The 25,144-nt window shown below is 43.1% G+C and overlaps 1 pseudogene; it reads left to right on the forward strand.

Moving 5' to 3' along the window:
• Window positions 1-22,549: 22,549 nt before the first annotated feature.
• LOC148542051 (uncharacterized) lies at window positions 22,550-24,689 on the forward strand (annotated as a pseudogene).
• Window positions 24,690-25,144: the final 455 nt, after the last annotated feature.

Below are 25,144 nucleotides of genomic sequence, written 5' to 3' on the forward strand. Positions count from 1 at the left end.
TCGCTGTGCTTTTGCCAGCTTAACTCTTTTGATTTTTTTAGTGGGAGGAGGGCTTCCATCGTCATGTGAAGCTGAACCACTAGTCATGAACATACTAGGGATCGACCTTAGCCGTTCCTTGCCACTCCGTGTCGTAAATGGCATATTGGCAAGTTTACGTTTCTCTTCAGCTGATTTAAATGTCTTTTTCAAGGTCATTTTCCTGAACTTTGCCATTTGGGATTGTATGTGCCCTCTACTATGACATTGGGCATCGGCCTTGGCAGACGACGTTGATGGCATGTTATCGTCTATGTCATGACTAGTGGCAGCAGCTTCAGCACTAGGAGGAAGTGGTTCTTGATCTTTCTCTATTTTATTTTTATCGGAGAAAGTTTGGTCCTCCATTTATGTTATATCGATTTGATATATACGTGCGGCTAAACACAGAAAATAATTTTTTTTTTGGTTTGGACTGGAGTGTACTTTGGGGGTTACAGCACCCTTTAACGGTCAAGCCAGCCGGCCCTTATGACACAGGCGCACTCTTGGCACTACTTTGTTGATGCACGTGCGGCTACTGCGCACACAATTCACAAACACAGAAAATAATTTTTTTTTGGTTTGGACTGGAGTGTACTTTCGGTGGTTACAGCACCCTTTAACGGTCAAGCCAGCCGGCCCTTTACTTATGACACAGGCGCACGCTTGGCACTACTTTGTTGATGCACGTGCGGCTACTGCGCACACAATTCACAAACACAGAAAATAATTTTTTTTTGGTTTGGACTGGAGTGTACTTTGGGGGTTACAGCACCCTTTAACGGTCAAGCCAGCCGGCCCTTTACTTATGACACAGGCGCACGCTTGGCACTACTTTGTTGATGCACGTGCGGCTACTGCGCACACAATTCACAAACACAGAAAATAATTTATTTTTTGGTTTGGACTGGAGTGTACTTTCGGGGGTTACAGCACCCTTAACGGTCAAGCCAGCCGGCCCTTTACTTATGACACAGGCGCACGCTTGGCACTACTTTGTTGATGCACGTGCGGCTACTGCGCACACAATTCACAAACACAGAAAATAATTTTTTTTTTGGTTTGGACTGGAGTGTACTTTCGGGGGTTACAGCACCCTTAACGGTCAAGCCAGCCGGCCCTTTCCTTATGACACAGGCGCACGCTTGGCACTACTTTGTTGATGCACGTGCGGCTACTGCGCACACAATTCACAAACACAGAAAATAATTTATTTTTTGGTTTGGACTGGAGTGTACTTTCGGGGGTTACAGCACCCTTAACGGTCAAGCCAGCCGGCCCTTTACTTATGACACAGGCGCACGCTTGGCACTACTTTGTTGATGCACGTGCGGCTACTGCGCACACAATTCACAAACACAGAAAATAATTTTTTTTTTGGTTTGGACTGGAGTGTACTCTCGGGGGTTACAGCACCCTTAACGGTCAAGCCAGCCGGCCCTTTACTTATGACACAGGCGCACGCTTGGCACTACTTTGTTGATGCACGTGCGGCTACTGCGCACACAATTCACAAACACAGAAAATAATTTTTTTTTGGTTTGGACTGGAGTGTACTTTCGGGGGTTACAGCACCCTTTAACGGTCAAGCCAGCCGGCCCTTTACTTATGACACAGGCGCACGCTTGGCACTACTTTGTTGATGCACGTGCGGCTACTGCGCACACAATTCACAAACACAGAAAATAATTTTTTTTTTGGTTTGGACTGGAGTGTACTTTGGGGGTTACAGCACCCTTTAACGGTCAAGCCAGCCGGCCCTTTACTTATGACACAGGCGCACGCTTGGCACTACTTTGTTGATGCACGTGCGGCTACTGCGCACACAATTCACAAACACAGAAAATAATTTTTTTTTTGGTTTGGACTGGAGTGTACTTTCGGGGGTTACAGCACCCTTAACGGTCAAGCCAGCCGGCCCTTTACTTATGACACAGGTGCACGCTTGGCACTACTTTGTTGATGCACGTGCGGCTACTGCGCACACAATTCACAAACACAGAAAATAATTTTTTTTTTGGTTTGGACTGGAGTGTACTTTCGGGGGTTACAGCACCCTTAACGGTCAAGCCAGCCGGCCCTTTACTTATGACACAGGCGCACGCTTGGCACTACTTTGTTGATGCACGTGCGGCTACTGCGCACACAATTCACAAACACAGAAAATAATTTTTTTTTTGGTTTGGACTGGAGTGTACTTTCGGGGGTTACAGCACCCTTAACGGTCAAGCCAGCCGGCCCTTTACTTATGACACAGGCGCACGCTTGGCACTACTTTGTTGATGCACGTGCGGCTACTGCGCACACAATTCACAAACACAGAAAATAATTTTTTTTTGGTTTGGACTGGAGTGTACTTTCGGGGGTTACAGCACCCTTTAACGGTCAAGCCAGCCGGCCCTTTACTTATGACACAGGCGCACGCTTGGCACTACTTTGTTGATGCACGTGCGGCTACTGCGCACACAATTCACAAACACAGAAAATATATTATTTTTTTAGCACTTGGGGGGAGCACCCCTGATGGACAGAGCACCCCTTGGACAACACTACAGCACCCCTTTAGGACTGAGACACTGCACAGGACTTTGGAGTGGACACAGCCCCTATGGAGAACTGACTGCACAACACAGTCCAGCCAGCCCCTATGGACTTTGAAGTAGTGGACACAGCCCCTATTAACAACAGCAGCACAGCACAACACAGCCAGCCCCTATGGACTTTGAAGTAGTGGACAACAGCAGCACTACACTACACTACACAGCCCTAACTCCCACCCTCCCTCTTCACTGTCCACAGCCGAGTGAGAAAATGGCGCCGACGCGGGTACCTTATATAGGATCCAAAACCCGCGAGACTCGGAAGGCGGGATGATGACGTTTTGCCTCGATTTCAGATCCGAGTCAGGCGGGAAAAGTCGAGCCTGACTCGGATCGGACTCGGATCGGGGGGGCTCGGGGGGGTTCGGATTTCAGAAATCCGAACCCGCTCACCCCTAATTTGAACGCCATTGCAGGGACATGCATAAATTAGACACTGTGATGCCATACGCAGCTTGTGTACTCACTGCATGCGATGAGGTTAGCAGTTCCCGAGTAAACGGAAGGAGGGGTTTTTTTTCTATGTTTGTTCCTGGCACGCACTTGGTGTCACTTTTAGGATAATTGTCTGGGGGGGCAGCAAAGTTCTAGAGAGAGAATCCCCTTAGTTTCTCCCTAATTAATCTATAATAAATTAAATTGCTTGGGTTGCAGAGGGCTAGTGATTTGCACATGGGGATAGTGGATGTAGGATTGTGCCGGCCAGAAGACTTTTCACTTGTGCCTCTAGTTATATCACTACTTGTTATAGTTTTGATCAATCTATGGGGCATATACAATTGGGCGCGAGGTTTAGCGAGTCAAAAATCTCGCGCCCAAGTTAGAAATACCGCGGGTATGCGCGCTCCCGATACCCGCGGTATTCAATTTCCAAAATACTGGTCGCAGGGTTTTCAGTTCTGAAAACCCAGCAGCGTGTATTTGTTGATGAAAAAAAACCACCACTCACCTTACCGGGGGTCTCCAGTAGTCTCCGCGGCTGCTGGGAGATGTAGTTCTCGCAGCGCCCATTACAGGGAGCCACAGTGACACTGTGCCACAGAGACGCACACACTCACGCACACACACTCATGCACACACACACACACACTGATACACACTTACAAACACCACACACACTCACATACTCACCCCTGCTGCAGAAGAGCCGGCTCCCGATGCAGGATGAAGAAGACAGTGCTGGTGAAGGTAAGTAATTACGGTCTAATTAAGCTAATTGGATACTTCCAATTGCTTAATTAGTCCTCAGGGGGGTGCCGCGGGGGTGTCAGAGCAAGTCCTGGTGATTTCACCTGAAATCATCGATTTTAGGAAAAATCACACTTGCTCAGGAGGTGCGCAAAAAAAAAACCTCCCGGCGCATGTTTTAAAACAAAACACGCACCTAAGAGACTAGCAAAAAACCCGCACCTGCAGGAAAAACCTCGCAGGTGCGGGTTTATTGCTTTTCTGGCAGCCTATTGAATATGCCCCTATGTGTAAGGTGATGCTGTTAAAAACAAATATTGTTGTATCTTTTCTAGATCTTTAGCAATATTAATTAATTAAATAAAGGGTCACCAATAAGAACAATCATTATACATAAATTATAGATTCCATGTCAAATTGAAGGAAGATAATTTACATAACAAATTCATTCTCCACAGCTGTACACAAATTCCTCAGAAGGTTTTTGTCATAGTTGACAAAATACAATGAGGAAGTAAGTGATGCCTAATATAGCAATTGGAAAAAACAGGCCAAAAAAACAAGATTTTCTTCTTGGTAAGGGAACCTCTAAGCTATGCCACCTCTGCAAATTTTACAGTATGTCTCCAAGCTAAAAGTCAAAACATAAAGCAAGATCTACTTTTGAACAAAAATATTAAAAAGGTTAGACCAGTGGTTCCCAAACTGGGTGCCGTGTGTTGGTGGTCCAGAACTAAATTAAAATTGTTATGGTCAGTGTGATAGGCAAAACCAATGCTGGCAGCTGCCTAATATTAAATATGTGGACAAACAGAAGCATAATCCTGCCCTCCACCACATAGCTGAACCTAAGGGTGACATGTCAACACAATATACCTAATTTAATAATTTTCCCGAATTTCTTTTTAAGAAACTATTGGTCTCGGGGTGCCTTGAAAAAAATGCTGATACTCTAGGGTACTGTGATTCAAGAAAGTTTGGGAAGCACTGTGTTAGACCATGAAACAAGCACATGAATACTGGACGCAATGGTACTGATTATTTTGCATTAAAAGTGTCTGTAGTTGCCGTAGAAACCTGCCTATGCTAATGCAAGACTCCATAAGATTAATACTGGGATTCGTACATCTGCAAGTGCAAAGCCATGCCAACAGTGGCATATCTATAATGGATGAAGGGTGTGCGGTGCAGTACAGGGGACCCCCACACTGCACACCCTGTACCCATGTCCAAGCATACCTGAAAAATATTGACAGCAAATGACTGGAGTTAAGGTGTAAAAGAGATAAATTCAATTGCTGATCGCACTATTAAGCCCCCATGTGATCTGTTTTGACCGTGGTCTTAGCTCAGTTTATATAATGATCCACTGCTTTGTGGTGATATTTCTGTATTGCGTAATTTCTTATACTTTACTCCATGGCAATGCTTGTGCAATTTCCTATATATAATTCCCTGAGGTGCTACCAGTCACTCTGTTCAAATATATACAAACAAAAACAGAAAGAGCTAAAAGAGTGTATAAATAATATATGTTAAAACTTGCAAATCTTTATTGGTATCTCTAAAAACAGTTTGTTCAGGGATTTGTAGATTTAAGGCGAATTATGTTAAAATTTATAACAGATTTATAGAATAGATGTGCAAGAAAATATAAGAAAAGTAAAATATTCCCTTCTTCTACTGCTGGGCTAATGTTGTCCAACCCTGTGATTTCCAGTAGTCAGATCTGTGACTCCGCCAGTAATTAGGCTACCTAGTCACAGGTATCTGAGTTTAGCTGAAGAATATAGCATGATGATTATTATATGCTATAAAGGGAGATATGATAGTTACCATTTCAAACAAGCTCTTCTAATTTCTGCCAAATATATAATTATGGCAGGTATTTTGATGTTATCACGGTATAAGTTTCTGTAAAGCTATTTCAATTATTGCAATTATACAAATTTGTAATAGAACTACCCTGATATATCAGAGACACATTGCGTATCTTGGGAATTATACAGGATTTAAACTTGACACGTATTTCATGCTTATGTACACATGTCGATGAGTCACTGTACTCAAGCATAAATCATGAAATCGGCATTAGAGCAGTGGAGTACTTCCTAAACACGGGAGACAGGAATTAATTCAACAAGTTCATCATTCAACTCCTAAGGTTCATACTAACTCAAAATTGCTTAACATTTAATGATAGGTTTACCTGCAACCTGGGGTATGGCTATGGGCACAACATGTGGTCCAACATATGCAAATCTAAACCTCAGGTGGTGATCTATATAACAAACGTGACAACTTGGTTCAAGTATATAGATGATATCCTTATTATTTGGGAAAGAGAAAGACATATGTTACTGAAATTCATCGAAATATTGAACAAAAATAACTTGAAGCCGTCACATTCCTGGACCTCAAGATAGAAGCCACGAAAGATGGAAAAAGGCGCTATAGATATGTTTAGTAAAACCACCACTACAAACAGTATCCTCCATGCAGTTAGTTCCCATTTTCCAGCAACCATCAAAGCAGTACCTAAAGGGAAATTCTTGAGAACATGCTGAAAATACTGTGCCAGCAGCAATCTTGTTGCAGTTTATCGAGTGTAATCTCAACACTTGTAGGTTTATAAAAAAACAAGTCTTTGAAGTAAAAAGCATGCAACACAGATTTGTTGTTAATTCACAGGTTTCTGTCAGAAAGGGTTAGTAAAACAATAGTCACATGCAATTTTGAGCTTGTTAATAGTTTCACGTCTCTGCCCAGTAAGCATTAGTACTGTGTTTGAAGCAAACAGCATGCAGTTTAAATTTTGTTGTTAATTTGCAGAGTTTTGCTCACTGTTTAGCAATGGTCTATTTAACCCTTTTTAAAAATCCTTCCTGGTCAGGTAATGTAACATTTGTGCTGGATGCAGGTAATATAGTAGTACTTATCTGTCCTGATGATGTTTTCAGGCAGAATAGCAATTCATACACTCCCCAGTTGCTGGTTAGATGCTATCTACAGCTCTCTCTGGAGTGTCCATACATCCATGTAATATTCCTGTAAATATCGCCCAGGGATAGGTGGTAATTGTTGACAACATGGCCTCATGGGGTCTGCACCACACTCTAACCCTACCATCAGCCTGAAACAACTGGAACCATGACTCATCAGACCACGCCACATGTTGTCAGTCCTCCAGGGTCCAATTAGTGATGCCATGAGCCCAGGTGAGGCGCTGGGTCCGGTGTTGTAGTGTTAACAGGGGAACTCTGGTAAGTCTTCTGCTCCCATATCCCATGGAAGCTAAAGAACACTGCACTGACCTTTTGGATATGCGTTTGGTACCTCCTGCATTGAATGAATTTGATTTGAACCGGTGTCGCTTGTCTGTTACTACAGACAATTCTGGCCAGATGCCACTGGTCACGATCATTAAGCATCTATGGTCAGCCACAGAGCTGTCCATGGTCGGTGGTAATCCCTTCCATCAGGTATTCCCAGTACACACATTATGTCAACGAATGTTTGCACAGCTTCGAAAATGGAAATTCCCATTCGTCTGGTTGGAACTCCAATAATTCACGTTGCCTTGCCATGAGCAGCCTAGCTGATGTTCAAACTACATAATGATATATATATATATATATATATAAAACCAGCGGAAAAAAGGAACTATCTTAATGCACATTTCTTACTTTATCTTGCACATCTAATAAATCTGACATAAATTTTAACATATAAAGAGTTATTTAATTTGTTTACCTATATTATTTGTAATATCTACAAGTGTGATCTATGACCTTGTCCTTAACAGTACATCACATTTAACTTGCTCTTTCTGTTTTTATTTGCACACATATATAATCAGCACATTCTAATGCATAATTACTGTTTATTTGCTAAATTTATCAGATTTTTAAAAAAAATGGTTAATGTGAAACGTGGGAATCTCTGGGAATCCTGTCAGTCAGTACTTAATAACAGGTCCTGTGGCAGACATTACAGTTTTTATATAGTTAGCTAGGAGTCATACTTGTAGAACTAGCTTACTAATTTAAGAGATTCGTATAGCAACTCTGTACATACCGGGGAGGGATGGAGACACAAAAATATAAGTGTACCAGGCCCCAAGTTTCTGTTGCTGGGCCTGATACCAATCACTTAAACAGTGTAACTGGCTACTGCTCTTCTATGGGAATTGCTGAAACCAAAAATGATTGAAAATCGAAAGGAAGATTCCACTAGTGTTATCAGTCGAACTAATATCATATTTTTAATATAAACAAATGATGAAAACAGGCACTGAGACAGAATATAGGCCCTGATTCAGAGCCGGACGCTCTGAACGAGTGCTCGCTCTGAATCAGGGCGTTTTTTTTTTTCTTTTTTTGGAACGGCCTCCTGGCCTCTCGCATAGCTGAGGGTGACCACCCACAGCTATTGCGAGCGGCAAGGATGATGGTCGTGATGGTCAAGACCATCGCGACCATCAGGCTTGCGACAAGACCCTTGTGGTAGGGTCTCATGGCCGCAAGCCCCAGAGAGCTTCTGGCTCTAATAGAGCCGGAAGCTCTCCCACTGACATCACTGGTGATGTCAGTGGGGCCGCCCACAAATGGCAGGCGTACGCATGGGAACGCCTCCGTTTGTGAAGCCACCCCACGCCACGCCTCCAAAACGATGCGAGCTGTCGATCAAAATCGACAGCCGCCCCCTTTTGGTGCGAGACCCGGAGCGATGGAGCACCTGTCACTAGCCGGGTGTCGCGCATGTGCACGTCGGAGCCGGCTCCGGCGTGCACATGTGCATTGGCCTAACATCGACCCGCTCGCGAGTCCAATAATAGTCTGTGTTATTTTGTCCTTCTTAAATTCAATAAAATTCTTTACTCTCCAAAATACAGTAAGAAATGATCTTGTCAGATATCCTCTGTCATGGTTCAAAATTCAGACCTTGTTTTCCCTTCTCCTTGGTCCTGCTAAACATATAGGTTCACGTTGACATGTTTCAATCAATAGATGATGTTTCTCAAGGGTCTAGCTGAATTATCCACTTATTATATGTTACGTGTCAAGAATAATACTCCACACTCATTCTGGTTCATCCTTTCCATACTCCCATGTATGCATTACTGACCCGAGCTGCATCCAAGGACCTGGCAAAGTGGGTGGTTCAGGTAGCCGGTGATGCAATTGCCACTGAATAGCATCATTGTAGCCACTCCCCCAGCTTTACAATGCTGGCAGTCTGAGCACTGTAAAGTGTCAGGGGTGGGACCAGGATGATGTGATCACACTGCCATGTCCCACCAACAACCCACTTTGCAGTGCCACGCCCCCTTCTGTGCCAACCTGGCTGTCGCCTCCTGGACGGGGCAGCTAGATAATAAGCAATATGAACGAGGCTGAAGCGCGTTGGGAGTGAGCTGGACACCAGAGACATTAAATAGCAAATACTGATCAAGATCTTTTTTATGAACATTATCCTCACCGCACTCCTATCTATGAGGCGGCGTTTCTTTCAAAACACATCCTGCACCAGCAGCCACCGAACGAAGCTAAAGTGACCAAACACATCTGGCACAAATAGCTGTTAGAACGGAACACCACACTCGCAGCATCCAAAGTACATCCTGCGCCTGCAGCCGGCGAACAGAGCGCAGAACAGCAGCGACGAAAACACCTTCCTTCCCAGGTACTGAATTTGGAGCCCGCCCATCGAGGACGTGGTAAGTACCTAAGAACTAGATTCATACAGACCCTTGACACCGCCACATGATCATGGTACCATCCATATAGCCGGCTGACGGAATACACAGAGTGCACTTACACCTGCAAGATAATATAACATCGATCTCATCTTTGAAGACACACCGATACTTAACCTCGGCGGGCCCGCAGACATACCACACAGGACTCAATTGGAAAACCTTTATCAATAAGAATATAAAGACGCTTTATATAATATACAGGACTTCCAACTTCCAACATCCCTCCCAATCATCTCTCCCGATCCCACCACTACACTAAACACAGTTTGTCTATAAGTCCCGAGGTACTTCACTACCTATCACTCACACACACCCTACGTTTGTCCTTCTGTCTTTTTTAATATATAAATCAAATTTGAATCAGTTTGATACAAACCAAACCTTTTGTAACATTGGAATAAATAACATTGTTTCTTTTATAGTACCCATGACCTAGCGTGAAGTTTTTATTATCACTGCACCATATTACATTGTAACCAGACATAACAAATATTTAACAAATCACCACAACAAAAATCTTATACACATCATGTATACCGTATATTAGCAGAATAGACATAAAATAAAGACACACAAGGTTAGCGCTAGGGTAGCACCGTCTAGGTGCAAAAATAATTTTTGACAATTTCTGTAATTGAGGTTGGTGACCTCACTTACAGAAAGAAGCTCCCAAGCAGCTCCCGCCATAGGTGTCAATAGTTTTGTATTGCACAGTGGTACATACCCCTTTGTCTAAAATATGTGGTGCTAACAAGTGGCAATTATTGCTCATTCATCCCCTAAGCCAGTTATCACAGTATCTTACTAAGCACCTGAAAGCGGTGTTCCAGATGCTCAGTTTTGGGTAGATTAAAAAAAACTTGTTGCAAAGCCAGTAACAGACACTTTTTTGTAGAGCTGTGCAGGTTTGGTTTCCTTTAAACTGAACACACCCGAACTTAGGGGAAATGAGTGATTCCAAGTCCCGGCTCGGGTCTTCCCACCAAGTTTGGATCCCAAAATAAGACAAAAGAACATCTGCCCGATGTCAGATCTTGCTTGTTTTAGATTGCATACAAAAATCTCTGATCGGGTACCATTTCACACAGGTGAGTGGAGGAAGAGGATGTGGGACTGTGGGCTGGAGCACTGTGAGGCACTGTTTTTTTATTTAAAGTAAAAAATTAACAAGCCATCAGGGCACCATTTGGATGTCATTAGCATTAGGTTAGGAAGAGTTAGGTTTAGGAGTTTAATAGGTAGATCTGGAGACAGGGGTAGGTGTCTGGGAAGTGTGACTGCAGACATCATTGTTGTTAGATTAATGACATCATAATATAACTCACTATTGTCATGGATAAACGGTATTTAAAACTAATAAAATAATTTTCACTATTGTAAACAACAATGGTTAGAGGAATCATCAAAAATACAAATAACTTTAATCCAAAAGCACAGTATCACACGTTTAAAATCAGGCTTAAAAAATAAAGCATTCAGAACTGATTTATGCAACACTGCCTAACAAATGCGGCCAGGTTCTGTGAAATGCATTGCAATTTTAAGTGAGAATTTCATCTTCCTTGTATGTGTTATTTTTGAACTTGTGATCTTTTGTTTTTAAATTATTTTTTAATTATTTGTATCAGTTATGTAACCCCACTCTGCGAGAAAATGCAAAGTTAGTAAATCAGTCCATAACACTGCATTTTAGGAGGAGGGACGAATATATTTTCACTGATATAAGAAGTGATCCACTATATCATAGCTTAGTAATAGGATTAGAAAATGTGTATGTAAGAGGCCTAAATATATTTTGGAATTTAGTTAAATGTATCTGCTGTATATTAGTGAAAGACCCTGTTTAGTATATTGATAAAGTTTCCATTTATTGTAATTTTGTCGTTTGTTTTGACATTTGTCTTGCATAAGTGAAAATTTTAACTCTTTCCACAAGATGGCGCTCATTCCATATAGTTTCACTACATTACTAGTAAACTGTTTCTTTAAAGCACTACACTTCGCTAATATAGCGCATTCATATTTTATTAACACTTGACGGTTCAGCTTTACTGATCAAAAATGATTCTCTTAGGAAATGTATTAAATGTACCTAAGTGATGTCACTTACTCCTATTGAATTGAAAAGCTGCATTCTCATAAACATTGGTTCTGTCTACAGAATGACTGTTGGCACTGTGGGCCTGATTCTGACCAGCACGCAATGCCAATATATGCACAAATGGTCGATGTTTCCAACTACACATGCGTCTAAGTAGCTAAAAAGTCATACAGGGCATGCGTCCCATGGTGTGTACATACACAGTCGCAGTTGTGATTGAGATGCACAGGTTCAGAAATGTGTTGCCGTTATTGGGCGGTGACTAGGAGGTGACTATTGAGATGCACAGAGATGTACCATCTTATAGGCGTGTTATCGGAGTATCCCGGGCGGGTTGCATAACTTTTTGCAAACTCAGATGCTTAATCGCTACAATTGGATGACATACTCTGACAGAGAATCTGCTCCTAGCATGGGAAGGTATAGTTTTCAATAATACATCCAGGGATGGACTGGGGCTGCAGAGCAGCCCTGGTAGTTCCCCTGTGCATGTGCTCGCAAAAGAGGCATTGGTTCACTTCAGAAGGGGAGTGGTTATATCTCACGGTGGCGTGTTGCAAGAGACAGGGACCTGGCCATGTAATGGACTGGTGCCCTCCCTATGCAGTGCCTCAGTAGTAATCCCCCTATGCTGCATTGCCCCCAGTAGTAGTCCCCCCATACAGTGCCCTCAGTAGTAGTCCCTCCTACGCTGCATTGCCCCCAGTAGTAGTCCACCCTATAAAGTGCCCCCAGTAGTAGTCACTCCTATACAGTGCCCCTGTGGTACCCCAGATCCAGAGTGTATCATATGTGTTACTTTGCTTATTGAAATATCTGTTTCTATACAAATTAGTATGAATATGTATATATGTATTTAAAAGTGTACTACAATAATATCCTGATTTTCTTATGAGACTGAGATTCCACCCCTTAAAATGCCTCTGATTTGGGAGTCAGGAACTGTGTGTACAGACTCTGCAGCAGTGACAGGGTTAAGTGCTGCTGACATATCTGAGGCAGCTCGAGGACACTGGAGGGGACAGTTAGAGGTGCACTGGGTGGGAAGTCAGCTGGCATGCGCAGGGACAGAGGTCAAGTGTATAAAAGAACCGTTATCCTCAACGGTCAGCTAGACTGCGTGAGGTGACCTTCAGAGGAGGCAGAGCAGGTCTGTGGGCTGTTTACCTGCGCGCCTGAGGGGACTGGGGAGCGGCAGCTCTGATGCAGAGGTCCAGCTGTAGCAGCCTAGCAGGAGTAGAGAGTCGGGAGTTTTCTCAGTATGTGCAGCAAGGGGCTGTGACACAGCAGGCAGTCCCTCCTCCCAATAAGGAGGGCCATGGGTGGTGGCTGTGCAAAGGAAGGCAGGCACTGGAGAGACTGACAGATAGAGCTATCCTCTGAGTAATGCTGATTTGCCCAATGAAAGGAGAGGAGCTCCGTGAGTATTACTGCACAATCTTCACTGCTTCCCTCTGCAGCAGCAGCAGCAGCACCAGATAAACAGAGCCCACTTCCCTCTCTGACAGGAGCAGTGACAGAATTTGATAATTTAGGGGAACAGAGGCTAAGGGTCCCTAAGTGCTGTGTAATTCATGACAACCAGAGACTCAGGATTGTATCTATTAAAGACACAGTTACTGTACTATATAAACACTAAGCTCAAGGAGTTATTGGACTGGTAAAATCTATCCTGCTAAAACTAAGTCTGGTAGTGAGAATAAGGGAATTAAACACAAATTAATCTTACTGAATGTACATATAAAGACTCTTCTGGAAATCCCTCTTTACCAAAGTTATAGTCTCATCAAACTTGTACTCTTAGGAAGTTTCAGTAACTCATATTATTAATAAAGCTGCGTCAGGATACATAAAGACTTCTACAGGGATAGCCCCTTATCAATAGGAATACAGACAGTGCTATTCTATGCTACTTCAGGATAGGAATTCCTTGCAGAGTAGTGCAGTGACAGCACACACATTGCGAGAAATAATAGGAAGACTAAATTGGCTGTGCTTAAACTAGTACAGTCTGCTAAATCTTCAGTAGATATTATATATTCAGCAACCTATGTGTCCGGAGTTTGCAATCTTCCATCACATTTGAGTCAGCCAATCCAGGGTGAAAGGAATCTTAAAGACAGGAGCCAGCAGATTTGCAACAGTATTTATTAAAGGGGATACGCAGCTAGTATTGCCATAGTAAATAAAAACAGGATCCAGCTTTCAGCAGGAAAACCTAGAGTTTATTTCACTAAAGATACCAGGTCAACCAGCCTGTTAGCTCACCGGAAAGTGCACCACCTGTAAAGAAAGTGTTGGACTTTATGGTTGCCAACAATTTATATGCATGTAACAAATATGTTTAGGTCATAGAAAAAATGGAGTTATACACTTAGTTGCCGGGTAAATTGTAGCGCAACCTTTTAATGTGTTTTGTCTTACAAATCTGGAAAGTTTGATAGGTAAAACCCTAATCTTGTGTGAACAGTTGCATTTCTACTTCCTATACATGTATAGTTGTTATAGTAATCAATTAGTATACACCGTTTCCCTGATTGCTGTTTGCTTGGACGCAAGCAGTATACAGCCTTTCCAGTGTTCCAGTAAAATAAAATTAAACGTTCTTTCCTTTGGAAATGTGAGTTCCTAGCAAATGTATAACTGGTAACATTATTGAATGTCATAACATTGTTTAACCCGTGTTAGGTCTCTATAATAAAATGTAACTTTAACTGAAAACCTGTGGTGGTACCTACCTGTGCTAATAGTACCCTCCTTGCCTCTCTGAGTAACCAATAGGATGTAAGAAACCTATCCTAACTTGGTGAGATTGGAACGCTTTACACCACACTTGTCGGGGTGTCACATTTGGCGTCACGAAGAACAGGATTCAGAGCCCAAAGTAAGGTGGTCCCCAAGCACAGAGAGTTACCTACTGTAATGTCAAGGGAGCAGAAAACTACGGCAGATTCATCCAGCAGTAGCCCAAGTATTTCAGGACGAATCCCAATTATGGCGCACCTGAACCCCATTACTTTACCCTACTACATTGGGGCCCCATGGCTCCCTACATATTCTGGAGATACACATGGAAAAATGTCAAGCACACTTGTGGAATTCAAAACAAAAATGCAGTCCATGTTTCGGCTCTATCCATTGGCTAGCCAGCAACAAGTTGAAATATTAACTGGACAGCTACAGGGGACTGTGCTGCGAGAAGTTTTGTCTTGGCCCCTGGAAGAAAAGTGGTCTGCAGATCAAGTTTTCCAGAGATTGGCCTTAACGTTTGACACAAGTACCATTGCAGAGTTAAAATCGTGTTTCTATGCGCGTAGACAACAGCCGGGAGAATCACTACGAGATTTCGCTTTAAGTCTGCAAGAGGCCTTACAATTAATTCGAGAAGTGGACAAAACAGAGATGAGAAGAGTAGACAAGACACTGATAAATCAATTTATAGAAGGAACCAGCTGTGAAAATAACAGGGCTCAGTTACGTCTCCTTCAGATGCATATGCCTAACAGTTCTTTTCCGGACTTTAAGGAGGCTGCTATTAAAGTGGTTGGCCTTAGTCACATTAAAGAAACATCTTTTCCTGAAATGCCGGGCAACCAAAAAAATCCAGACTTTGCGACTAACTACTCTATTCCAGGAGCCCTCCCCAAGACAAAGAAAGCTGTAGTTCAAAGCGCACAGACTGAAGCGCTTGATCCTCTTCATGCTCTTAAAGGACAGTTGAAAGAACTCACATTGGGAATTGCTGAAATTAATAAAGAACTACTGAAGTTAATTAAACACCAACCCCAAAAGCGATCTGAGTCTAGCTGGCAAACGGGGAGACAAGAACCTCAGAATGACTGGTGGAAACCACCTCAAGGGAGAAGGCGAAGACCTAATAACCACTTCAATTCACAGGGATGGCCAATTTGCCAGAGGTGCAACCATAGTGGCCATGTGGAATGGGTGTGTAATGGAAAAGAGCCTTTAAGAAGTCCTGAGGCCAAGGACCAACCCTCAGGAAGGACAGAGAGAATAGGTCCACTGATGAAAGAAAGACTACCCAGAGATGCGAGTCTGAGCCCAATAGTACAGAACCAAATAGAAATGGTCAGTACGCCACCTGCAGGCGATATTACATCAGCCATCACAAGAAAAGTACTGGGCAAAGTCGTATGGTTCCACGTGCGACGTGGCTATGGCTTCATAAAATGTGATGACAACAAGAGAGATATCTTTGTCCACTATACCGCCATTCAAAAGAAAAACCTAAGAAAATATCTTCGAAGCCTGGGAGATGGAGAGACAGTTCAGATTGATGTGGTGAAAAGGGAGAAAGGATGGTAGAGAAGACATTGAAAGGGCTGCTGACTCACCCAGAGCTGAGAGATTGGAATCTTTTGAGCAGAATCACCAGGATACCGTTATGCCAGAGTTGACATATGTAGGTTTCAGAGGAACCTTATGTTACAGCCAAGAAGCCCATAATGTCTGTTCTAGCACAGTATGGGGTCCCAGAGGAAGAATATACAATTATAGATTCCAGTGAAGTGGCCTGAATTCTACGAAGAGCATCAAGACCCTCAGTAAAGAGACATAAGGGGAACTCAACCCACTAGAATATTGTATTTAATCTGAAAAGTTGTATGAAAAAGGTATTGAACAAAATTGTTGTTTATTATTGTATGCAAGGTCATTTAATGCGTGAGGACACGCATGTTTCTAGTGGGGAGGTATGTGGTACCCCAGATCCAGAGTGTATCATATGTGTTACTTTGCTTATAGAAATATCTGTTTCTATACAAATTGGTATGAATATGTATATATGTATTTAAAAGTGTACTACAATAATATCCTGATTTTCTTATGAGACTGAATGGAGGTTCTGATCTCCCAGAGATTCCACCCCTTAAAATGCCTCTGATTTGAGAGTCAGGAACTGTGTGTACAGACTCTGCAGCAGTGACAGGGTTAAGTGCTGTTGACATATCTGAGGCAGATCGAGGACACTGGAGGGGACAGTTAGAGGTGCACTGGGTGGGAAGTCAGCTGGCATGCGCAGGGACAGAGGTCAAGTGTATAAAAGAGCCGTTATCCTCAACGGTCAGTTAGACTGCATGAGGTGACCTTCAGAGGAGGCAGAGCAGGTCTGTGGGCTGTTTACCTGCGCACCTGAGGGGACTGGGGAGCGGCAGCTCTGATGCAGAGGTCTAGCTGTAGCAGCCTAGCAGGAGTAGAGAGTCGGGAGTTTCCTCAGTATGTGCAGCAAGGGGCTGTGACACAACAGGCAGTCCCTCCTCCCAATAAGGAGGGCCATGGGTGGTGGCTGTGCAAATGAAGGCAGGCACTGGAGAGACTGACAGATAGAGCTATCCTCTGAGTAATGCTGATTTGCCCAATGAAAGGAGAGGAGCTCCGTGAGTATTACTGCACAATCTTCACTGCTTCCCTCTGCAGCAGCAGCAGCACCAGATAAACAGAGCCCACTTCCCTCTCTGACAGGAGCAGTGACAGAATTTGATAATTTAGGGGAACAGAGGCTAAGGGTCACTAAGTGCTGTGTAATTCATGACAACCAGAGACTCAGGATTGTATCTATTAAAGACACAGTTACTGTACTACATAAACACTAAGCTCAAGGAGTTATTGGACTGGTAAAATCTATCCTGCTAAAACTAAGTCTGGTAGTGAGAATAAGGGAATTAAAACAAATTAATCTTACTGAATGTACATATAAAGACTCTTCTGGAAATCCCTCTTTACCAAAGTTATAGTCTCATCAAACTTGTACTCTTAGGAAGTTTCAGTAACTCATATTATTACTAAAGCTGCGTCAGGATACATAAAGACTTCTACAGGTATAGCCCCTTATCAATAGGAATACAGACAGTCCTATTCTAAGCTACTTCTGGATAGGAATTCCTTGCAGAGTAGTGCAGTGACAGCACACACATTGCGAGAAATAATAGGAAGACTAAATTGGCTGAGCTGAGACTAAACTAGTACAGTCTGCTAAATCTTCAGTAGATATTATATATTCAGCAACCTATGTGTCCGGAGTTTGCAATCTTCCATCACATTTGAGTCAGCCAATCCAGGGTGAAAGGAATCTTAAAGACAGGAGCCAGCAGATTTGCAACAGTATTTATTAAAGGGGATACGCAGCTAGTATTGCCATAGTAAATAAAAACAGAATCCAGCTTTCAGCAGGAAAACCTAGAGTTTATTTCACTAAAGATACCAGGTCAACCAGCCTGTTAGCTCACCGGAAAGTGCACCACCTGTAAAGAAAGTGTTGGACTTTATGGTTGCCAACAATTTATATGCATGTAACAAATATGTTTAGGTCATAGAAAAAATGGAGTTATACACTTAGTTGCCGGGTAAATTGTAGCGCAACCTTTTAATGTGTTTTGTCTTACCTATCTGGAAAGTTTGATAGGTAAAACCCTAATCTTGTGTGAACAGTTGCATTTCTACTTCCTATACATGTATAGTTGTTATAGTAATCAATTAGTATACACCGTTTCCCTGATTGCTGTTTGCTTGGACGCAAGCAGTATACAGCCTTTCCAGTGTTCCAGTAAAATAAAATTAAACGTTCTTTCCTTTGGAAATGTGAGTTCCTAGCAAATGTATAACTGGTAACATTATTGAATGTCATAACATTGTTTAACCCGTGTTAGGTCTCTATAATAAAATGTAACTTTAACTGAAAACCTGTGGTGGTACCTACCTGTGCTAATAGTACCCTCCTTGCCTCTCTGAGTAACCAATAGGATGTAAGAAACCTATCCTAACTTGGTGAGATTGGAACGCTTTACACCACACTTGTCGGGGTGTCACATTTGGCGTCACGAAGAACAGGATTCAGAGCCCAAAGTAAGGTGGTCCCCAAGCACAGAGAGTTACCTACTGTAATGTCAAGGGAGCAGAAAACTACGGCAGATTCATCCAGCAGTAGCCCAAGTATTTCAGGACGAATCCCAATTATGGCGCACCTGAACCCCATTACTTTACCCTACTACATTGGGGCCCCATGGCTCCCTACATATTCTGGAGATACACATGGAAAAATGTCAAGCACACTTGTGGAATTCAAAACAAAAATGCAGTCCATGTTTCGGCTCTATCCATTGGCTAGCCAGCAACAAGTTGAAATATTAACTGGACAGCTACAGGGGACTGTGCTGCGAGAAGTTTTGTCTTGGCCCCTGGAAGAAAAGTGGTCTGCAGATCAAGTTTTCCAGAGATTGGCCTTAACGTTTGACACAAGTACCATTGCAGAGTTAAAATCGTGTTTCTATGCGCGTAGACAACAGCCGGGAGAATCACTACGAGATTTCGCTTTAAGTCTGCAAGAGGCCTTACAATTAATTCGAGAAGTGGACAAAACAGAGATGAGAAGAGTAGACAAGACACTGATAAATCAATTTATAGAAGGAACCAGCTGTGAAAATAACAGGGCTCAGTTACGTCTCCTTCAGATGCATATGCCTAACAGTTCTTTTCCGGACTTTAAGGAGGCTGCTATTAAAGTGGTTGGCCTTAGTCACATTAAAGAAACATCTTTTCCTGAAATGCCGGGCAACCAAAAAAATCCAGACTTTGCGACTAACTACTCTATTCCAGGAGCCCTCCCCAAGACAAAGAAAGCTGTAGTTCAAAGCGCACAGACTGAAGCGCTTGATCCTCTTCATGCTCTTAAAGGACAGTTGAAAGAACTCACATTGGGAATTGCTGAAATTAATAAAGAACTACTGAAGTTAATTAAACACCAACCCCAAAAGCGATCTGAGTCTAGCTGGCAAACGGGGAGACAAGAACCTCAGAATGACTGGTGGAAACCACCTCAAGGGAGAAGGCGAAGACCTAATAACCACTTCAATTCACAGGGACGGCCAATTTGCCAGAGGTGCAACCATAGTGGCCATGTGGAATGGGTGTGTAATGGAAAAGAGCCTTTAAGAAGTCCTGAGGCCAAGGACCAACCCTCAGGAAGGACAGAGAGAATAGGTCCACTGATGAAAGAAAGACTACCCAGAGATGCGAGTCTGAGCCCAATAGTACAGAACCAAATAGAAATGGTCAGTACGCCACCTGCAGGCGATATTACATCAGCCATCACAAGAAAAGTACTGGGCAAAGTCGTATGGTTCCACGTGCGACGTGGCTATGGCTTCATAAAATGTGATGACAACAAGAGAGATATCTTTGTCCACTATACCGCCATTCAAAAGAAAAACCTAAGAAAATATCTTCGAAGCCTGGGAGATGGAGAGACAGTTCAGATTGATGTGGTGAAAAGGGAGAAAGGATGGTAGAGAAGACATTGAAAGGGCTGCTGACTCACCCAGAGCTGAGAGATTGGAATCTTTTGAGCAGAATCACCAGGATACCGTTATGCCAGAGTTGACATATGTAGGTTTCAGAGGAACCTTATGTTATAGCCAAGAAGCCCATAATGTCTGTTCTAGCACAGTATGGGGTCCCAGAGGAAGAATATACAATTATAGATTCCAGTGAAGTGGCCTGAATTCTACGAAGAGCATCAAGACCCTCAGTAAAGAGACATAAGGGGAACTCAACCCACTAGAATATTGTATTTAATCTGAAAAGTTGTATGAAAAAGGTATTGAACAAAATTGTTGTTTATTATTGTATGCAAGGTCATTTAATGCGTGAGGACACGCATGTTTCTAGTGGGGAGGTATGTGGTACCCCAGATCCAGAGTGTATCATATGTGTTACTTTGCTTATAGAAATATCTGTTTCTATACAAATTGGTATGAATATGTATATATGTATTTAAAAGTGTACTACAATAATATCCTGATTTTCTTATGAGACTGAATGGAGGTTCTGATCTCCCAGAGATTCCACCCCTTAAAATGCCTCTGATTTGAGAGTCAGGAACTGTGTGTACAGACTCTGCAGCAGTGACAGGGTTAAGTGCTGTTGACATATCTGAGGCAGCTCGAGGACACTGGAGGGGACAGTTAGAGGTGCACTGGGTGGGAAGTCAGCTGGCATGCGCAGGGACAGAGGTCAAGTGTATAAAAGAGCCGTTATCCTCAACGGTCAGTTAGACTGCATGAGGTGACCTTCAGAGGAGGCAGAGCAGGTCTGTGGGCTGTTTACCTGCGCACCTGAGGGGACTGGGGAGCGGCAGCTCTGATGCAGAGGTCTAGCTGTAGCAGCCTAGCAGGAGTAGAGAGTCGGGAGTTTCCTCAGTATGTGCAGCAAGGGGCTGTGACACAACAGGCAGTCCCTCCTCCCAATAAGGAGGGCCATGGGTGGTGGCTGTGCAAATGAAGGCAGGCACTGGAGAGACTGACAGATAGAGCTATCCTCTGAGTAATGCTGATTTGCCCAATGAAAGGAGAGGAGCTCCGTGAGTATTAATGCACAGTCTTCACTGCTTCCCTCTGCAGCAGCAGCAGCACCAGATAAACAGAGCCCACTTCCCTCTCTGACAGGAGCAGTGACAGAATTTGATAATTTAGGGGAACAGAGGCTAAGGGTCACTAAGTGCTGTGTAATTCATGACAACCAGAGACTCAGGATTGTATCTATTAAAGACACAGTTACTGTACTATATAAACACTAAGCTCAAGGAGTTATTGGACTGGTAAAATCTATCCTGCTAAAACTAAGTCTGGTTGTGAGAATAAGGGAATTAAACACAAATTAATCTTACTGAATGTACAAATAAAGACTCTTCTGGAAATCCCTCTTTACCAAAGTTATAGTCTCATCAAACTTGTACTCTTAGGAAGTTTCAGTAACTCATATTATTACTAAAGCTGCGTCAGGATACATAAAGACTTCTACAGGTATAGCCCCTTATCAATAGGAATACAGACAGTCCTATTCTAAGCTACTTCAGGATAGGAATTCCTTGCAGAGTAGTGCAGTGACAGCACACACATTGCGAGAAATAATAGGAAGACTAAATTGGCTGAGCTGAGACTAAACTAGTACAGTCTGCTAAATCTTCAGTAGATATTATATATTCAGCAACCTATGTGTCCGGAGTTTGCAATCTTCCATCACATTTGAGTCAGCCAATCCAGGGTGAAAGGAATCTTAAAGACAGGAGCCAGCAGATTTGCAACAGTATTTATTAAAGGGGATACGCAGCTAGTATTGCCATAGTAAATAAAAACAGAATCCAGCTTTCAGCAGGAAAACCTAGAGTTTATTTCACTAAAGATACCAGGTCAACCAGCCTGTTAGCTCTCCGGAAAGTGCACCACCTGTAAAGAAAGTGCTGGACTTTATGGTTGCCAACAATTTATATGCATGTAACAAATATGTTTAGGTCATAGAAAAAATGGAGTTTTACACTTAGTTGCCGGGTAAATTGTAGTGTAACCTTTTAATGTGTTTTGTCTTACCTATCTGGAAAGTTTGACAGGTAAAACCCTAATCTTGTGTGAACAGTTGCATTTCTACTTCCTATACATGTATAGTTATTATAGTAATCAATTAGTATACACCGTTTCCCTGATTGCTGTTTGCTTGGACGCAAGCAGTATACAGCCTTTCCAGTGTTCCAGTAAAATAAAATTAAACGTTCTTTCCTTTGGAAATGTGAGTTCCTAGCAAATGTATAACTGGTAACATTATTGAATGTCGTAACATTGTTTAACCCGTGTTAGGTCTCTATAATAAAATGTAACTTTAACTGAAAACCTGTGGTGGTACCTACCTGTGCTAATAGTACCCTCCTTGCCTCTCTGAGTAACCAATAGGATGTAAGAAACCTATCCTAACTTGGTGAGATTGGAACGCTTTACACCACACTTGTCGGGGGTGTCACATTTGGCATCACGAAGAACAGGATTCAGAGCCCAAAGTAAGGTGGTCCCCAAGCACAGAGAGTTACCTACTGTAATGTCAAGGGAGCAGAAAACTACGGCAGATTCATCCAGCAGTAGCCCAAGTATTTCAGGACGAATCCCAATTATGGCGCACCTGAACCCCATTACCTTACCCTACTACTTTGGGGCCCCATGGCTCCCTACATATTCTGGAGATACACATGGAAAAATGTCAAGCACACTTGTGGAATTCAAAACAAAAATGCAGTCCATGTTTCGGCTCTATCCATTGGCTAGCCAGCAACAAGTTGAAATATTAACTGGACAGCTACAGGGGACTGCGCTGCGAGAAGTTTTGTCTTGGCCCCTGGAAGAAAAGCTGTCTGCAGATCAAGTTTTCCAGAGATTGGCCATAATGTTTGACACAAGTACCATTGCAGAGTTAAAATCGTGTTTCTATGCGCGTAGACAACAGCCGGGAGAATCACTACGAGATTTTGCTTTAAGTCTGCAAGAGGCCTTACAATTAATTCAAGAAGTGGACAAAACAGAGATGAGAAGAGTAGACAAGACACTGATAAATCAATTTATAGAAAGAACCAGCTGTGAAAATAACAGGTCTCAATTACGTCTCCTTCAGATGCATAAGCCTAACAATTCTTTTCCGGACTTTAAGGAGGCTGCTATTAAAGTGGTCGGCCTTAGTCACATTAAAGAAACATCTTTTCCTGAAATGCCGGGCTACCAAAAAAATCCAGACTTTGCGACTAACTACTCTATTCCAGGAGCCCTCCCCAAGACAAAGAAAGCTATAGTTCAAAGCGCACAGACTGAAGCGCTTGATCCTCTTCATGCTCTTAAAGGACAGTTGAAAGAACTCACATTGGGAATTGCTGAAATTAATAAAGAACTACTGAAGTTAATTAAACACCAACCCCAAGAGCGAGCTGAGTCTAGCTGGCAAACGGGGAGACAAGAACCTCAGAATGACTGGTGGAAACCACCTCAAGGGAGAGGCCGAAGACCTACTAACCACTTCAATTCACAGGGACGGCCAATTTGCCAGAGGTGCAACCATAGTGGCCATGTGGAATGGGTGTGTAATGGAAAAGAGCCTTTAAGAAGTCCTGAGGCCAAGGACCAACCCTCAGGAAGGACAGAGAGAATAGGTCCACTGATGAAAGAAAGACTACCCAGAGATGCGAGTCTGGGCCCAATAGAACAGAACCAAATAGAAATGGTCAGTACGCCACCTGCAGCCGATATTACATCAGCCATCGCAACAAAAGTACTGGGCAAAGTCGTATGTGCGACGCGGCTATGGCTTCATAAAATGTGATGACAACAAGAGAGATATCTTTGTCCACTATACCGCCATTCAAAAGAACAACCCAAGAAAATATCTTTGAAGCCTGGGAGATGGAGAGACAGTTCAGTTCGATGTGGTGAAAAGGGAGAAAGGTCTACAGGCAGCTAATGTTACTGGTCCTGGTGGTGTCCCAGTTCAAGGCAGTAGATATGCGGCCGATCGCAAGCATTTTTGGTGCCATTCACATCGCAGATGTTCTCCACACAATTACCAGCAACACTACTGACACAGTGGAGGTGGAGAGAGATCAGAAGAAGTTAAAAGTGTGGTAGAGGGAGAGGACTCTAATCAACCACAGCCTTATTGGAAACATTGTTACCCACCATACTGTCCGGGGAGATCATATGGAAACCGACCGCACTGTCCCAATGCCCCTGTGCAGGGTGAAGTGATGGGGAAGACAGGTGATCAAGGTGTGGAGGAACCGAGTGGCTGGATGCAACCTAACCCGCTAAAAGTTGTCAGACCACGACTTTCTCAGGAGTTTACATGCCAAAGTAAACCAGGAAGCAATTATGCTTATTCCAGTGTGGCTTGCCATAACCAATCAGATTGGTGTGTCACTGATGGTAGCGAAGACATTGAAAGGGCTGCTGACTCACCCACAGCTGAGAGATTGGAATCTTTTGAGCAGAATCACCAGGATACCGTTATTCCAGAGTTGACATATGTAGTTTCAGAGGAACCTTATGTTACAGCCAAGAGGCCCATAATGTCTGTTCTAGCACAGTATGGGGTCCCAGAGGAAGAATATACAATTATAGATTCCAGTGAAGTGGCCCGAATTCTACGAAGAGCATCAAGACCCTCAGTAAAGAGACATAAGGGGAACTCAACCCACTAGAATATTGTATTTAATCTGAAAAGTTGTATGAAAAAGGTATTGAACAAAATTGTTGTTTATTATTGTATGCAAGGTCATTTAACGCGTGAGGACACGCATGTTTCTAGTGGGGAGGTATGTGGTACCCCAGATCCAGAGTGTATCATATGTGTTACTTTGCTTATAGAAATATCTGGTTCTGATCTCCCAGAGATTCCACCCCTTAAAATGCCTCTGATTTGGGAGTCAGGAACTGTGTGTACAGACTCTGCAGCAGTGACAGGGTTAAGTGCTGCTGACATATCTGAGGCAGCTCGAGGATACTGGAGGGGACAGTTAGAGGTGCACTGGGTGGGAAGTCAGCTGGCATGCGCAGGGACAGAGGTCAAGTGTATAAAAGAGCCGTTATCCTCAACGGTCAGCTAGACTGCGTGAGGTGACCTTCAGAGGAGGCAGAGCAGGTCTGTGGGCTGTTT

Source organism: Taudactylus pleione, unplaced genomic scaffold (assembly GCF_031769625.1).
Source record: "Taudactylus pleione unplaced genomic scaffold, aTauple2 ptg000016l, whole genome shotgun sequence".
In the NCBI taxonomy this organism is placed as follows: domain Eukaryota; kingdom Metazoa; phylum Chordata; class Amphibia; order Anura; family Myobatrachidae; genus Taudactylus; species Taudactylus pleione.